Here is an 18734-nt window from a genome sequence, read left to right as displayed (position 1 = left end):
AAAAAAAAAAAAAAAAAAAAAAAAAAGAGAAATGTACATATGGAGGCAAGGTCTCAGAACAGTAGTTAGAGATGATAAGATGTTCAAGTTTTAAGCTATGTATATCGTAGGCACAATTTTACTGTATAAATGTGACCTATCCACTAGGGTAATGACTTCAACCTTTTATTTTTTATTTTTATTTGTTGAATTTTTTATAGAGATGGGATCTCCTTATGTTGCCAGGCTGGCCTCTAACTCTTGGGCTCAAGATCCTCCTGCCTTGGCCTCCCAAAGTACTGGGATTACAGGTGTGAGCCACCATGTGCAGCCAAACTCAACCGACAAAACAACAAACAAACAAAATGTCCCACATGTGCACAAAAAAGTGTGCACATGTGGAATATTTCTCTTATATCATTACTCGGTTTGTACTTCTTCATTCCTGCCCCTGCACTCTCTACGTCTCTGATTCTAGGCTGGTTTAGAGGATACACTGGCCTTAGGTGCTTATATTCCAGTTAGGGAGAAAGGCAATAAGGAATTAAAGAAGTATATAAAACCAAGTATATGTTAGATAATGATGAGTTCTATAATGAAAACAAAATGGAAATAGGATAGTGATATGGGAGGCCTACTTGATATTGTGTGTTCTTCTGAATCTTCTTCTCACTTGTCAGTTGGGAATAATAATTACCTACTTCCTTAGAGTTGTTTGGACTTAATTAAGTTGTGTGTGAAATACACCTAGCAGAGTAACTGGCAGCATACGTAATTATTAAGTACATGTTGTTCTCCTTTTCTCTTTCTTTCTGTAATTTGGATCTTCCAAATCTGTGGTGTAGTGCCGTAGAATCTACCTCAGCTGGAGTATGTTGAAACTATGACCCTGTGTGGTTTTGGAGTTCTTACAGAAAAAGTTAATAACAACATAGATGAATCTTGAGGACATCATGCTTAGTAAAATAAACCAGTTACAAAAGAACAAACACTGCAGGATTTCACTTACATAAGGTAACTAGAGTAGTCAGGCTCATAGAGACAGAAAATAGGATGGTGAATGCCAGGCTGTGACAGGGAGACTGGGGTTGACTGTAGTGGGTATAGAGTTTCACTTTTGTAAGATGAAAAGTTCTGGAGATGGATGGTGGTGATGGTTGCCCAACAGTGTGAATGTATTTAATGTACACTTTATTTAATTTTTATATTTTAATTTTATTTATTTTATTTTTTGAGATGGCGTCTCGCTCTGTCGCACAGGCTGGAGTACAGTGGCACAATCTTGGCTCACTGCAACCTCCACCTCCAGGGTTCAAGCAATTCTCCTGCCTCCGCCTCCCGAGGAGCTGGGATTACAAGTGTGTACCACCATGCCCGGCTAATTTTTTGTATTTTTAGTAGAGATGGAGTTTCATCATGTTGGCTGAGCTGGTCTTGAACTCCTGACCTCGTGATCCACCCACCTTGGCCACCCAAAATGCTGGGATTACAGGTGTGAGTCACTATGCCCAGCCTTTAATGTACATTTTAAAATAGTTAAGATGGTAAATTATATGTTATATATATTTTACTATAATTTTGTTTTTTGAGATGTGGTCTCTCTGTCGCCAGGCTGGAGTGCAGTGGCGCCATCTCGTCTCATTGCAATCTCCACCTCCTGGGTTCAAGGGATTCTCTTGCCTCAGCCTCTTGAGTAGCTGGGATTACAGGCGCAGTTCACCATACCCAGCTAATTTTTGTATTTTTAGTAGAGATGGGGTTTCATGATCTTGATCTCCTGACCTCTTGATCCGCCCACTTTGGTCTCCCAAAGTGCTGGGATTATAGGCGTGAGCCACTGTGCCTGGCCTTTACTGCAATTTTAAAAAGTAAGTGATGAAATTATTTTGGTAAACCTTGCTCCACTCCTCCCATTTTGGTAGGAGTCAGTGAATCAAGTTATTCCAGTTATTTCTGACTAAATCATGAAATAGAAGGTGGTTGTTCTTGCATCATGAATCTATGTGAGAGTCCCATAAAATGAAAACGTTATTAGAAATTTTTATCATCTTAACTTCCAGAGGTGTCAAACCTTAAACTGTGGATTGGTGAGCAGAGAGCACAGTGTGACTGAAAAAGATATTTCTATTGTTTTGTTTTATCAATTTATAATATATTTATTGATCACTTATGGTGTTTAGTGAACAAGAGTAATAACATTTTCTGAGTATTATCTACCAGCAATTATTCTAAGTTTACGCTTAACAATACTTAATACCAATAATGGTTTGTCATCTTTATACAGCAGCCTTGAAGGTGTTATTCTCATTTTATAGAAACCTGAGACTCTGAGTGGATAAGTGACTTTCTATTTTAAAAATGATTTTAGAGAAATTTCAATACATAGAAACGAAGGGAGTGCATTCCAGATGGAATAAAGCATGCATTAGATCTGTGTGTAGGAAGGCATGGGATATATTTGCACAGAGCAAAGAGTTCAGCCTGACTGAAGTCTGGATAACATTCGGGAGATGGGCTGGCGATGTAGTCTCTTCCATTAGAATCTTGACGTGGCTAATGAATTCCTGAACTGTATTCTGTAGGCATTGGGAGGCACCAGTGAATTACCAAGCCTGGGGTTTTTGTTATCAGAGTTATGCATTACAAAGCAATATCTGAGACACATTGGAGTAGTGAGAGAGGGGAGGCCAAAGACCAGTTAGAGTGACCACTTGGAATTCTTTTGCAGTCATTAGGAAGTAGTTGGGGTGAGAGTGCAAATGGCTGATGATAGTTGAGGAGTAAGCTGCGAGGTGAGAAGGGAGAAGCACACATGTAAGAGGAAATGAAGGGGAAGGGAGGAGTCTATGGGGCATGATTGTAAGTAACACTTGGTGTGTGTATGTGTGTGTGTGTGTGTGTGTGTGTGTGTGTGTGTGTGTTGTTGGGGGGCCATAATGGTCACCTGAATATGTAGGTCACATGTAGCTTTGAAAAGGGAGGATTCTGAGAGATATGTGAAAAAAAAAATGCCTTTACACATAGAGCCTGAGCACAAGGGTGGACTTAGCAGTCTTGAATTGAATTTCAAGGGTTGACATTAGGCAACCCTTTTCAGTTTAGCAGATGAAGGTATCTGTATAGAGTGTGGGACTGTAATGGGCCCGGGGACTTGAGTAGTAGACAAGTTTCAACTTCTGTAAGAGAGAATTCAAATTTACTAGAGTCAGTTGTCACACTTTAGAGTGTGACGTGGAATAATAGTAGTGCACTTTTGTTCATCTCTTATACAAATAATGTATAGAGTAGAAGCTCTCTTACACAATATTGGCTATATAATATACCTGCGGTTGGGTTGGCTAAATAGAATGTTTGTTTAAAATGAGAAAGAAAGATACATACCTTAAATATTTTATAAGTGTATGAAGTGTATGAATGCTTATATTTCACCAGTCTTTTGATGTGTAGCCAAGACATTTTCTTTAAAATGTTTTTAGTGTGACTTGCCTTAATTAAATTACATGACTTAATGTTTAGAGACAAAGCATTTATTTTTGCACTCATTTTTGATGTAATATGTAACTAAACTATGTAATTGTAGTAAGCACAGTGGACATAAACTGATTTGAAAGTAAACACAATTTGCTGTAGCATGCAACTCTGTTATTGGGAGAAAAATGATGTGGTGTACCAGAGAGGACTCTGCTTTCCCCCACAAAGAAATTGAAGCTCAGAACTTGTTGCCTGTCCATGGTTTTAGGATTGACAAGAATGATTTTATCATTGCATTCAATGCTTTTCTCATATGGAGTTATAAGGTGATATAGAATAATGTTGTCAGATGTTGGTACTAGGAAGTTATAGACTGTAGTTTTTTAAAAGTAGCAGGTTTATTGAGATTCACATGCCATACAAGTCGCTAATGTAAAGTGTGCAGTTTAAGGCTGTGCGTGGTAGCTCATGCCTGAAATCCTAGTACTTTGGGAGGTAAGGGCAGAGGAACACTTGAGGCCAGGAAATCAAGACTGGTCTGGGCAACACAGCAAGACCTCCATCTCTACAAAAAGATTAAAAAAATTAATCAGACATGGTGGCATGCTCCTGTAGTTCTAGGTACTCTGGAGGCTGAGGCAGGAAGATTGCTTGAACACAGGAGTTTGAGGCTGCAGCGCGCTATAATTGCACCATTGCACTCCAGCCTAGGTGACAGAGTCAAATGTCTTCTCAAATAAATAAAGCGTACAATTAGAGGCTTTTTAATATTCACAGATTTGTACAACCACTACTATAATAGATTTTTAGAACATTTTCATCACCCTCTGAAAGAAACCCTGTACCTATTAATAGTCACCACCTATCTTTTGTCTCCTGGTCCTAGGCAACCACTTACCTGTTTTCTCTGTGTTAGATTTGTCTATTATGGACATTTCTTATAAATGGAATCATATAATATGTGGCCTTTTGTGAATGGCTTCTTTCAGTTAGCATAATGTTTTCAAGATTCACCCATGTTACAGTGTATCTCAGTACTTCATTCCTTTTCATGGCAGAGTAATATTCCATTGTGGATATATCACATTTTATTTATCAATTCATCAACTGATGACATTTAGGTTGTTTTTGCCTTTTGGCCATTACAATAATGCTGCTATGAACATTTGTTTTCATATTTTTGTGTTGATATGGTTTCATTTCTCTGGGATATATACCTGGGTGTGAAATTGCTGGGTCATATTTAACCTTTGAGGAATGTGCAGAGTTTTGATTAGTAATACATGTTATATGGAAGCTGCTAAAATATTAACATGTTGTAAGCATGGCTGTTACTAATAACTGTATTTCCTGTTTTTTAATCTTCCAGCATAGAACATTCCACATTCTGCTTCACACACGGTGACTCACTCACTACTGCTTTGCACCAGTGTGCCCACTCAGAGTGCCTATAAAGTACAAGCTCCAGATCGAAAAAGCTTCTAGATGGATCCTTTCCAGACTCGGTGTCTTTTCTACAAACTCTGTGCCTCAACAACCATTTCTGAGTGGTAAGGACAAGTATATTTTACAAATAAGAATAACAGAATTATAGAAATTTGTAAAATAGTTGTTGTTTGGACAGCCTTTCCTCTTTTCTAGGCCTTCTTTCCTTTATTGTATATGGGTTAATACCTGTACTTTTTTTTGCTAATATTTTCTAAATCAAATCTAAAAGTAGCAAAAACATGAGGTTTTTTGAGACTTCAAAACACTTTTTATATATTACATTTTGTGCGCAGAACATGCATGGTTTGTAAAGAATAGAAACATGTGAACAACTTTATGTCCTTTATTTGTATTCTATAGTCTCTTACTGTAAGGCTGAGATAGTTTATCTTGTTATGTCTTTTTTTTTTTTTTTTTTTGAGACAGAATCTCGCTCTGTTGCCCAGGCTGGAGTACAGTGGCACCGTGTTGGCTCATTGCAACCTCCTCCTCTTGGGTTCAAGCGATTCTCCTGCCTCAGCCTCCCAAGTAGCTGGGATTACAGGTACCCACCACCACACCCAGCTAATTTTTATATTTTTAGTAGAGGTGTGGTTTCACTATGTTTGCCAGGCTGGTCTTGAACTCCTGGCCTCAGGTTATCCGCCCACCTTGGCCTCCTGAAGTGTTGGGATTACAGGCATGAGCCAGCCACCTCAGCCTGTCGTTACTGTCTTATCTATTTAGAGATTTTGAGCCCATTGGTTGAAGAATATCCTCGGTTGAAGAATATCCTCCTACTTTCTGGCAATTGCAAATTATGTGTACATTCATAGAGATGATAAGCGAGGTGTGCAATGCCAACTCTTCTTTTTATAGTACAGCACTATGTGTGCCTTTTCATATTCTGACTTTTTTTTGGAAGTGTAGATGTCAGTTAGCTAACAAATTTTCTAGACATCTCTGAGATTTACTCAGAACAATAGGTGGGTGGTGGGGAGTAAACTTGAGCAGAAATGGGAGACCTTAAAAAGAAAATGATTGAAATAGGCTCATTTTGAGCCAGTCGGTCAACCAATGCCTACTATTTAAGAATGAAAATGTATAATGACATTTAGCATAATAGAGAAGTAAATTACCAAATGGAAACTGTGGTATTAGGTAAGGATGAAAGGCAGGTAGAGTGAAAACTGGGGTACATTTTAGCTCTAGTTCTAATCATTAGTTGCATAGTTTTGTTGGGTGCTGGTTAATTAGCCTCGGCAGACCCAGTTTTCTCATCTGTGAAATGAGTAAATTAGATTAAATGATTTGTGAGGATTTTTGGTGCTTTCCTAATCCCAACAATATATGAACTATAATGAACAAATTGATCATTTTTGGTTTTTTTGAGGATATATTTTGTTTTTTCCCCTAACCTATCTGATAGAGACACTTTAGATCTATTTTTGCTGAATTAGGGGGTTAGAATAAGGTCTCCACTGTCAGAACATTTTTCAGTTAATCTTTCTGTTTTGAAGTTAGTGTCTTTCTTTTATTCTTTCTTTCCACATTCTTATCCTTCTTTCCTTGACCTTGAGGACTTTTCCTTCATTTGACTCAGACCCTCTCTTTCTGTCCACTCCTCTATCATATTAGTGGCTCTCGTGATGCTTCCTTAACATGTCTAGCATCCATTATTTTCACATTAGCAATTTTCCATGGTCACTACATCTTAGATCCGTGATTCTGGTTCCGGTACCTTTTATAAAAACACATACCTTTTGAAGCGGAGTGTGATGGCTCATGCCTCTATTCCCAGTGCTTTGGGAGGCCCAGGTAGGGGGATGACTTGAGGACAGGAGTTTGAGACCAGCCTGGCAACATAGCAAGACCGTATCTCTACAGAAAATTTAAAAATCAGCCATGCATGATAGTTGCACACCTGTAGTCCCAAATACTTGGGAGGCTAAGGTGGGAGGGTTGTTAGAGCCCAGGAGGTTGAGGTTGCAGTGAACTGTGATTGCGCCACTGCGTTCCAGCCAGGGTGACAGAGCAAGACTCTGTCTCGGGAGGCTAAGGTGAGAGGATTGCTTGAGCCCAAGAGGTTGAGGTTGCAGTGAGCTGTGATTGCATCACTGCATTCCAGCCAGGGTGACAGAGCATGACCGTGCCTCTTAAAAAGAAATACAGACATTTTTTGAAACAAATTTGGGAGAAGAGTGTGATTCTTTGGCAGGTAGCTAAAGCCAGCAGTAGTCCACCAGGACTGGAGCCTCAAGGTTCTCTTACTTTTCACTTTTAATCACTTCTTCCCTCGGACCTCATTATTACCTGGAACAGTTTCTTCTCTAAGGTCTTAGAAATAGGATGTTCTTTTTATTTCAGGATTTTTTTTTCTTGTGTCTGTGAAAAAAAAAATGTTTTGTCTTATTTAAAATTTTTATTGTGGAAAATGAGAAACATATGCAGAAGTAAACAGACTGGTATAACCAATCCCTTTGTATTCAGACCCAGATTCAGTCATTATCAAGTCATGCCCAAATTGTTTATTTATTCCCCACTAAGTTTTCTCCCATTCCTATATTATTTTAAAGCAAATTCTAGACATCATATATCTTATTTATAAGTATTTCAGTATGTATCTTAAGACCCATTAAAAAAATCAAGAGAAAATTGCTATGAATACTCTTGTATATATCTTTGGGCAGGTCTGTGTACTTTTTTCCTTGGGTATATACCCAGAAATAGAATTTTTACTTCTGTATGTTCATATTTTAAAAAAGTCATGAAGAGAATAAAAATAATTTAAAAAATAAAAAAAAGAATTTGCAATATTGGTTTGGACTTAGCACATTCTTTTAGCAATGTTTAGTCAAATTACTATGTATATTATTATGTATTACTGTGTAATAAACTACCCTGAAACTTAGTGGCTTAACACAGTGACATTATTATCTCATAGTTGCTGTGAGTCAGTTTCTTTGGGGTGCAGCTTAGCTCATGCTTTTGGCTCAGAGGCTCTCATAAAGTAGCAATCCAAGTATCTTCTGGGGCTGCATTCATCCCAAGACTCAAGTAAAAGGGGCAAAAAGGGTCAACCTTTTGGGGTGCTTTCAAGCTCACTCATGATTATTGGCATGTCTCAGGTCCTTTCTGGCTGTTGGCCAGAGACCAATTCCTTGATGCTTCCATAGGGCAGCTAACAACCTGGGCGGCTGGTTGTTAGTTCAGAGCAAGGGAGAGAAGGCATCCACGATGGAAACCATGCTCTTTAGGCAACTTACTCTTTTTTTTTTTTGATACACAGTCTTGCTCAGTCGCCATGTGCCAAGCTAGAGTGCAGTGGTGCAATCTCAGCTCACTGCAACCTCTGCTTCCCGGGTTCAAGCAATTCTCCTGCCTCAGCCTCCCTAGTAGCTGGGACTATAGGCATGCACCACCACAGCCAGCTAATTTTTGTATTTTAGTAGGAACAGGGTTTCACCATGTCGGTCAGGATGGCCTCAATCTCTTGACCTCGTGGTCTGCCTGTCTAGGCCTCCCAGAGTGCTGGGATTACAGGCGTGAGCCACCGCGCCCAGCCCTCTGCAACTTAGAGTGACAGCTCATCATACCTGCTGCATCCTTTTTGAAAAATTATTATGGTAAAGTGTGCATAATGTAAACTTAACATTTTAACTATTTTAAGTGTACAATTCAGTGGCCTTACATACATTCACATTGTTATGCAATTATTACCACCATTCATCTCCAGAACTTCCTCATCTTCACAAAATGAAACTGTATATATCCATTAAATAACTCCCCATTCTCTTCTTTGCCCAGCCCCTGACAACCACCATTCTATCTCTAAGAGTTTGACTCCTCTAGTGGAATCATGTAGTTAGAGTATTTATCTTTTGGTGACTGGCTTTTTTAACCCTGGGTAATGTCTTCGAGGTCATTCATGTTATAGTATGTGTCAGAATTTCATTGTTTTTCAAGGCTAAATGATATCCCATTGTATTTATATACCACATTTTGTTTATCCATCCATCCACTGATAATTTGAGTTCTTTCCACGTTTTGGCTATTGTGAATAATGATGGTAGGAACATAGGTATTCAGCTGAATTCTGTTCTTAGAATCAAGACTTTCAATTCAATCTACACTAAAGGGGAGGTGAGGCTGGGCGTGGTGGCTCATACCTATAATTCCAGCACTTTGGGAGGTCAAGGCCAATAGATCACTTGGATCAGTTTAAGACCAGCCTCTCCAATATAGCAAAACACTGTCTCTGCTAAAAATACAAAAATTAGCCAGGGGTGGTGGCATGTTCCTGTAGTTTCAGCTACTCAGAAGGCTGAGGCAGGAGAATTGCTTGAACCTGAGAGGTAGAGGTTGCAATGAACTGAGATCACACCACTGCTCTCCAGCCTGGGCAACAAAGTGAGACTCTGTCTCAAAAAAAAAGAAAGGAGGTTGATACTTAAGGGTGTGAATACCAGAAAGTGTGATCATGGGGGCTGCTCTTGGAGATATCACACTGTTTAAGTTAGTCTTAATCATTGTTCTCTGTATAGTTATGCCAACAACTGGATATACAATTAAGTTCATTTTCTTTCATATTTAATAACTGTTCTAAATGTAATTTTGTTTTATAATCATATATAATAGTTTTATAGTTCTAAAGTTGAATTCTGCTTCCTCCTCTGTATAAGTAGTTGCATTCTAGAAACCTTTGTTTTTTTAAGAAAAATTTAAGCAAGTTATATATTCATATTTCTCCTTTCTTATATAAATGATAGGATACTGTATACTTTTTTTTTTTACTTGAAATATTCTGGGGATCACTCCTTAGTGGTGTATTACTCATTTTTTTTATAGACATATAATAACCCATTGGGTGAATGTGCCATAGATTATTTAACCAGTTCCTAGTTGATGGGGACTTGGATTGTTTATAATCTTTTGCTAACATAAATGGTATAATAGAAATGCATAACCTTGTGGATATATAAATCTTTTAATATCTTGCCATTTTATGTTTGGGACAGGTTCTTAAAAGTGGAATTGCAGGTTCTTAGAAGTAGAATTATAGGGCCATGAGTATACAGTGTTGTTTGTTTGAAGACAGTCTCATTCTGTCACCCAGGCTGGAGGGCAGTGGCGTGATCTCCACTCACTGCAACCTCTGCCTCCAGGGTTCAAGCAATTCTCATGCTTCAGCCACCTGAGTAGCTGGGATAACAGGCATGTGCCACCATGCCTGGCTTTTTTTTTTTTTTTTTTTTTGAGATGGAATCTTCATCTTGTTGCCCAGGCTGGAGTGTAGTGGCGTAATCTCTGCCCACTGCAACCTCCGCCTCCCAAGTTTAAGAGGTTCTCCTGCTTCAGCCTCCTGAGTAGCTGGGATTACACGTTCCCGCTACCACGCCCGGCTAATTTTTGTACTTTTAGTAGAGATGGGGTTTCCCCATGTTGGCCAGGTTGATCTCAAACTTCTGACCTCAGGTGATCCCCCTGCCTCAGCCTCCCAAAGTGCTGGGATTATAGGCATGAGCCACTGTGCCCGGCCTTTTTTTTGTATTTTTTAGTTTCACCATGTTGGCCAGTCTGGTCTGGAACTCCTAGCCTCAGGGATCTGCCTGCCTTGGCCTCCTCATGTGCTGGGATTACAGGCGTGAGCCTCCATGCCCCATCTTGTTTGTGTGTGTGTGTGTGTGTGTGTGTGTGTGTGTTTTAACCTGGGTATTGCTAGATTTATTCTCATAAAGAATTGTACGTCTTTGTGCTCCCATCAGTAATATATGAGAGTGCCAGTTTTTCCATACATAAACCTTGTCAGCAGAGTATATTGTCAAACTTTGGGGGTTTTGCCAAATGGAATCTCATGGTAGTGTTAATTTCCACCTCATTATGAGTAATAGTATCTTTTATATGGCTAAGAGGAATTTGCATTTCTTTTTCTTTTTCTAACTATTTCTTTAGCCTTCTTTTCCATTTGTTGGTATTTTTTATTTTATAAGCTCTTTACACATTAGAAATATCAATCGCTTGTCTATTTGTTTGTTTGTTTTCCCTAACAGTTAAACAGAGATATTTTTTCAACTTACTTTACTTTTTCCTCATTCTTTTTTATTAATGTTACATTTATTCTTCTGGATAAGAGATCATTTGACATTTAGTGACTCCACTTGTACACCTCAGACGTATTCCATTATTTCTTCAAGTTCAACATGTTTTAGATAGAAATTCACTTTATCTACAAACCTGTGTTCCCTTTATCAGGTAATGGTATTGCCATATTCCCAGATGAGAAATTGAAGTGACCTTTTTGACTTTATTTATTATTTATTCAATAAGTATTTATTGAGTATCCATCAGCAAATTTGTTGAGGTTTCAAGTACGGGCTAGGCACTAGGTAACAAATAGTATAATCCTAGCTCTCAGGGAATGGTCTAAGAGGGGAGTAGGTGTTCCACAAATACATAAACCATGCCTAAATACATGGTTAGAAATTCCAAAAGAGAATGTAAAAGTGGGGATATATTATTAGATTGGAGTGGTTGTGAGTTGTCTCTGAGAAAATGACTCTTAAGCTAAAATTTAAAGGATATTTAAGATTAGCCCGGTGGAAAAATGTCAGTTTAGAATTAGCTTGGTGAAAAAAAAAGACACGGGAAACAGTGTATAGAAGGATCCTGAGGCAGAAACAAAGCTGGACTTCTAGGAAATGAAAAGACCAGTTTAGGTGGCCTGCAGGGAGAAGGGTTGGAAGGGTCTGAGATATCATCTGATTGCTTTGTAAAGAGATCACTCTGGCTATGATGGGGGTAATCCTTTGGAGGGGGTCATATAGAAGTCAGTCAGGAGCTGGTTAGCAGACTTGTTGTAGTAATTGTGAAGTGATGGTGCCTATTTGTTCAGTTATAAAATTCTTTCAGTTCTAATTCAGGACTTTGGTCATCTCTCTTGACCACTGGAATAGATTTTTTTAAATTGGTCCCACTCTGTCTTAGTACCTGTTCCCCATCCAGTCTGCTTCAGAAGACTACTTTTAAAGTCAACAGTCTATTCATATCACTTCCTTTCTCAAAAACTCATGGTGGTTCCATGATTGTAGAAGAATGAGATCCCACCTGGAATTGAAACGTCTTTCATTTTCTTTAGGTTTCAAGGTCTGCTCTCCTGAGACAACTTTCTTTTAGGCAGCCAAGATGAGTACTTTTCTGCCTCTTTTCTTAGCTCATCTTCCATCTTCCATTATGACCTTTCTTCCCTGCCAACCCTGCTATTCTCTGATCCTTCTTAGAGCCCAAGATTGATTTTTTTTAAAAACTCAACGTATACTCTATTTTCTTTTGCTCTGTAAATTCTAAGATTTATCATAGTTTATGTTGAGAAATATTCATGAATTTATTTAGAGTGCAAAGACATTATATATATATATATATATATATATTTTTTTTTTTTTTTTCTTTTTCTCTTCTTCTTTTTTTTTTTTGAGACAGAGTCTCACTCTGTCACCCAGGCTGGAGTACAGTGGTGCAATCTTGGCTCTCTGCAACCTCCGCCTCTTGGGTTCCAGTGATTCTCATGCCTCAGCCTCCTGAGTAGCTGGGATTACAGACGTGCACCACCATGCCTGGCTAATTTTTTGTATTTTTAGCAGAGACAGGGTTTCACCATGTTGGCCAGTCTGGTCTCGAGCTCCTGACCTCAGGTGATCTGCCCGCTTCAGCCTCCTAAAGTTCTGGGATTACAGGCATGAGCTACAATGCCTGGCCTATTTTTTATTTTTAAAACTGATAGGGACCCAGTAGATATTTGTTGAATTGTATGAGATTAGGTAGCATTCCATGTGATGGATCAATCATTGAAATTTCTTGTAAAAGAAGCAAGTTTCAAGCATAATTTTATAAATATTTTGAATAGAACCTTCACTGAATAACCTCATTTAGAAACGGAAAAATCTTACTTGTTGTTTGAAGCAGCTTTTATAGTTCAGTGCACATCAAGTAATGCTTATATTCTCTATACTGGGCTAACAAAACTATGTTTATATAGCAGTATCAGAGTTCTTATGACTTATTGCAGATAATAGCATATTTAGGTCATTAAATATTCGATTGCCAGGTAGCAGAAAATGGTCAATAAAATAATGAATGTGTAGGTATTTTAAATATACCTCTGCTTTTACCTGAGATACCTTTGGACTCATTGTCCATTTAGCTAACTTCTTAGCACGTATCTTTTTAGAGTAAGTATAATAGTCTGCATATTGACAAGGATTAGTTTACTTGCTTCTCATATTTGATTACGTTAGTGTATCAGCACCAGCCAGCATGTTTCTTTTGTAAAGAGAAAGGTACTAATGTTATTTACTGCCTACAACTTGCAAAATGATTTCATGTACTCTCTTTAAAAATCCTTATAGGTTTTATTCTCTCCCTCTCTTACTAAATTTTTCCTTCCCCCTCTTCCTCAATTTTTCCTTCCTGCTCTTCTTTTTTCCTCTTCTTCTCTTCCTATAAATGAGATGTAGTGACTTTGGGTAACTGTGGCTTAGTCCTGTGTAACTATGTATGTTACTTAGTCCTGTGTAACTATACTACATACATTGTGTTGCCTTCTCACATGAAATTATTTCTCTGAAATTACACTGGAAATGGGGTTTTTACAGATTTGTTGTAGATATGGCTTTATAGATATTAATCTAACTTTTAGATTCTTTGGATCACCTCTTGAATTAAATAGTTGTTTTTGTCTCGTAGTACATATTGATGAAGTAAAAGGGTTGGGCAATTATAATAATTTTGGTCCTATACTGAATTTTTGTTATCTGAAATGCAGTAGAAACTAAACCTTTTAAAGTCACATTTAACAGTTTTAGTGTTTCAATCGTATTAACTAATGAAAACCATTTTGCTTTTATTATTTTAAGGTAAAGAAGTATCTTAATGGAAATGTTAAATGAGTTTGCTTAAGATTAAATAAGCACCTTGAGTCTAGTTTCTGGAATGTGATTTTAAGTTTTTAAAAAAATTACTAATAGGAACTAGGACAAGTACTTACAGGTAGGAGTCAAATTATTTGATACAGTAAGCTTCAATTACAGTGTCTTTAGTTTGGAGTGATGAAAGTTTTTGTTTTTATTTTTTTGTAATCTAATTTTTTTGAGAGAGATAGGGTCTTACTCTGTCACCCAGGCTGAAGTGTAGTGGTGCTCACTACAGTCATAGCTCACTGTCAATCATAGCTTGACCTTCTGGGCTCAAGCGATCCTCCCCCCCTTAGTAGCTGGGACTACACATAAACACCACCACGCCTGGCTAATATTTTAATGTGTGTGTGTGTTTTTTTGTTTTTGTTTTTTAAGAGATGGGATCTTACTGTGTTGCCCAGGCTGGTCTCAAACTCCTGGGCTCAGTGATCCTCCCACCTCAGCCTCCCCAAGTGCTGGGATTACAGGCATGAGCCACTGTGTCTAGCTAAAAGTTTTTGTTTTTAAAACTGAGAATCTGTAAAAGCAAAAATATTCATTGTAGCTTATGGTTTGACAGGTTTATGAAAGGCTTAAAAGATAAAATTGTCATAAGTAAAATACTGCATTTCACATAGGATTTATGTAACTAGTAGTGATGGTGAAAAAACCTGATATGAGGTGGGAGAAATGACTCAGTGTCTCACTTTGCCCTCCCTGTGTCTTATTTCCCCTCTCATTTTAAGTTCTACATGAGTATTACAGCTTCAAATATAATCATGGCATTAATTCAGAAGCCTGATATATTAAAAAATCATCTTTTGTTTTTCTGTTAATAACTGCATTTGTACCATACTAGAGCTTTTCTACCACACTCTCCTTCTGAGATGGTATAGAGCTAGCTGGGTGAGTCATACCACACCATGAATTTCTTAAAGTGGTAGGTAGTGTTGTATTCATCATTTGTGTCCCTCATTGCCTAGTGCAGTGCTTGGTAGGCCGTTGGACTCTGTTCCTTTATTATACTGTACCTGGTATTAGGTTTCTAGAGCACTTAAATTTTTTTTCGCCTTTTTGTTTTACTCTAATAAATCTTCTAGTTAACATTAATACTAGCCTTAAATGTGATTTAAGTGTATGTTAAAATTCTTAAGAAGAGTAGCAAATCTAGACTGGGAACTGGATCCATAGACAATATTCGAAAGATTCCATTCAGATAACCCTGAACACCACTAAACTGATCCAGGAGCCAAATATTCTCTCAAAATAGAGAGGAAAAAGGAAAAGAAGCATGTTGGGACCCAGGAGAAGAAGGATGATTTATGTGGAGTGGAGGAAATTTTCATTTTAAACCATAGGTACTGCCATTGATCCTTATTCGTTTTTTTTTTTTTTTTTTTTTTTTCTTTTGGAGATGGAGTTTTGCTCATTACCCAGGCTGGAGTGCAATGCCACGATCTCGGCTCACTGCAACCTCCTCCTCCTGGGTTCAAGCAATCTCCTGCCTCAGCCTCCCAAGTAGCTGGGACTACAGGCGCGCACCACCATGCTCGGCTAATTTTTTTGTATTTATAGTAGAGATGGAGTTTCACCATGTTGACCAGAATCATCTTGATCTCTTGACCTCGTGATCCACCTGCCTTGGCCTCTCAAAGTGCTGGGATTATAGGCGTGAGCCATCGTGCCCGGCGATCCTTGTTTACTTTTGTCAGGTTTTCCCTATAACAGAGAAACTGCGGACCAAGAATTGTGCAGCTGATTGAATTAGCACCTTGTTTAAATTGTTAGCATTCATCTTTGAGAAGCATATTTTTAGATTAAAGATTTTTAAAATCCTGACTGAAACAAAGGACGATTCCTTTCCTTTTTGAAGTTGTTCATTGAACTTTAAATAGTAAGGCATTAGCAGAAGAGGAGTGAATTTAGTCTTCAGATCAGCATCTCTGTGATTTATTGGTCACAATATGACTTCTTCTCCATTCCCCACTGTTTTTTTGCTTTTGATTAAAGTAAATTCTTATCTTTTCATGAAATATTTAAAGCAAATTATGTGTTAATTATGTTTAATTATCCTTTTTGAGAGGTCTCTAGCTTTTTCTGTTCTAAGGTTCAGAATCAATATAAGAATATATTGAAATCGTAATTGCATTTTATTTTTCAAACAACTGTTGAAAATAATTGCATTTTAATTTGAGAATCTTATGTCAAATAACTCCATATAACAGCTTATACTTTAAAATATCATCCAGAGGTACAGTATTTTTCAGTTCATTTATTAGCTTTGTCAGTTTCTACGTCTGTAAAGTTGAACATTTAAAGTTGAAATTATGGGCTGGTTTGGGTTAAAATGAAGTAACACACGTGAAGCATCTAATGTAGTTGGTCACGCATAGTAGGCCCTCGGTAATTAGTGGTTGTTGCTGCTATTATGGATACTTAATTAGCTTGGATTTCTAGGGCACCATTTGTTAGGGTGCAGTGAACCAATTCTGAATTCTGTCCTCCTATATTTGTTATTTGTTTAGACTGACTTAACCACTGTGGAGAATAAAGCCTATTTGTGGGGTGGGGTGGGGGTGGGGCCTACTGACTTTGTATGTGTGTTTTTTCAGAGTTACGGGATGTGTACTGGAATGTGAAGGATTAAGATTTGTGGCAGCATGTTCTATATGGCCATCCATAGTGACCAAAGTGATTTGGAATGTTGTTTTGTTACTAACTTGGAAATGTGTTATTTTCTCTACAGAGGATGTTGATCTGAATAAACTGCTTATTAGGCTTTATACAATTCTAGAACGAGAAGAACTGTCAATCAGTGTAAATCTCACCCAGCACAATATTTTCTTTCATAAACATGGGGCGGAGGCAATACCAAGATAACCACTTTTGAGACAGAGCCAGGAGCTGTTTTGTAACTCAGAGGGTATGTGATAGCCCCAGCTTTGGAGCCTGTCAAGTTGGGAAATTGTGGCATGGAGGCTTGCAGAAAAATAATCTTGTTTATTACACCTGAATAGGGTACTTTCACAGCTTTTTAAAAAGTCATCAGCTAACTAGGTCCTCAGAGAGAGGCAAGAAGCCATTGGAGTAGTTAGAGATTGTGGCTGTAGTCAGTTTTCCGGTAACAGGAGCTGTGAGCACCACTTCTTTGATGAAGTCTTTCCTGTTCCCTCCTCCACTCAGGTTGATGACTGTCTCCTTTGTACCTGGTTTCAGCTTGAACATACTTAGGTAACTTCTCTCAAAGCACTTGAAACATGTTAGTACCCGTATCTCCCTTCCAGCTTGTCTGTAAACTTCTTGATGGTAGCAGTTGTGTGTTTTAAGTGCCACTGAGTATGGATTACTGGAGCTTAGGTTGACCCCCAGTAAATGTTAACTGCAGGTCTCCCTGTGCCTTGTGGAAATGCCTCAACATCAACTGGTTCAATTACATCCTTCAGCTTGATCACTAACAAGTCTTTAGTGAAAAGCCTCCAGAGATGCTATTCCCATTCTGTACCATCCTCATTATTCCCATTCTTATTTCTTTCTTCTTTGCCAATGCAAATTATTTATTTCTTTAAGTCCTTCTCCGTGAAGCTTTTTAAAAGTATGCTACATTTTAGGGCCAGGCACGGTAGCTCACACCTGTAATCCAGCACTTTGGAAGGTCGAGGCGGGTGGATCACCTGAGGTCAGGAGCTTGAGACCAACCTTACCAACATGGTGAAACCCTGTCTCTACTAAAAATACAAAATTAGTCGGGCATGATGGCATGCACTTGTAATCCCAGCTACTTGGGAGGCTGAGGCAGGAGAATTGCTTGAACCCAGGAAACGGAGGTTATAGTAAGCTGAGATCGCACCACTGCACAGCCTGGGCAACAGAGTGAGCTCCATCTCAAAAAATAAAAATAAAAGTATGCTTCGTTTTAGCTAATTTGTAATTAACATTGAGAAATCCAAGAAAGGTGAGAAATGTAAACCACAGCTGGAGATTTAAAATTGGACCCATAAAAATACATTTTTTAAAAAGTAAAAAAATTTCATAAACATTTTTGTTGTTTAAAAATCTGAAATTATATTAATTTTGGTAAAATTCTAAATCGTTTTCCAAATAATTTAAAACCTCAAAAGAATGGAAATTTTAGGTAAAATGTAGGTAAAAATGGAAAGAAAGTAAGAGTTGTATTATAACTTTCAGGCTGTTATAAGAAATATCTTTTACCAGCCGGGCACAGTGGCTCATGCCTATAATCCCAGTACTTTGGAAGGCTGAGGTGGGTGCATCACCTGAGGTTGGGAGTTCGAGACCAGCCTGACCAACATGGAGAAACCTTGTCTCTACTAAAACTGTAAAAATTAGCTGGGCATTGTAGCGCATGTCTATAATTCTAGTTACTTGGGAGGCTGAGGCAGGAAAATTGTTTAAACCCAGGAGGCGGAGGTTACAGTGAGCCAAGGTCTCACCATTGCACTCTAGCCTGGGCAAAAAGAGCGAAGCTTCATAAATAAATAAATAAATGTCTTTTACTGTATCATATGGTATTTTATGGTATTATATAGAAATACAGGGATTGACCTTATTATCCTTATTATACAAGGTTTTATTGTGTTTTAAAATTTCAGGTCTTTTATGTAGCTTCCCTTATACCTCTGCTTCAGTTATACCATAATAGTTTATAGAAATTTAATGTATATAGGAAAAAGCCATGTCATTGACTTTTTTTTGGAGGAAATTATTCATTTTAAGACAAAAGCAGAGACTATTTGAGCCAAGAACTGATGGATTTAAGAGTGCTGTTGATCATGGTTGACTTGTGAACATAATTGATTTATAGATCTTTTATTATTTTTTCTTGTACTGGGCTGATGGTTTTTTTTTTTT

The 18734-nt window shown here is 37.9% G+C and overlaps 1 protein-coding gene across 6 annotated transcripts in view; it reads left to right on the top strand.

Moving 5' to 3' along the window:
• FRYL (FRY like transcription coactivator) overlaps nt 1-18734 on the top strand; it is a 275206-nt gene that overhangs the window by 53221 nt on the left and 203251 nt on the right. For all 6 annotated transcript variants that reach the window (XM_074396110.1, XM_074396104.1, XM_074396108.1 and 3 more), the window contains one exon: nt 4820-5000. The gene's annotated coding sequence lies outside the window, so the exon portion shown is untranslated. The remainder of the gene's footprint in view (nt 1-4819; nt 5001-18734) is intronic.

Source organism: Saimiri boliviensis, chromosome 3 (assembly GCF_048565385.1).
Source record: "Saimiri boliviensis isolate mSaiBol1 chromosome 3, mSaiBol1.pri, whole genome shotgun sequence".
Taxonomy (NCBI): Eukaryota; Metazoa; Chordata; class Mammalia; order Primates; family Cebidae; genus Saimiri; species Saimiri boliviensis.
Note: the sequence above shows the minus strand (reverse complement) of the source record. Positions and strands in the feature narration are given on the sequence as shown.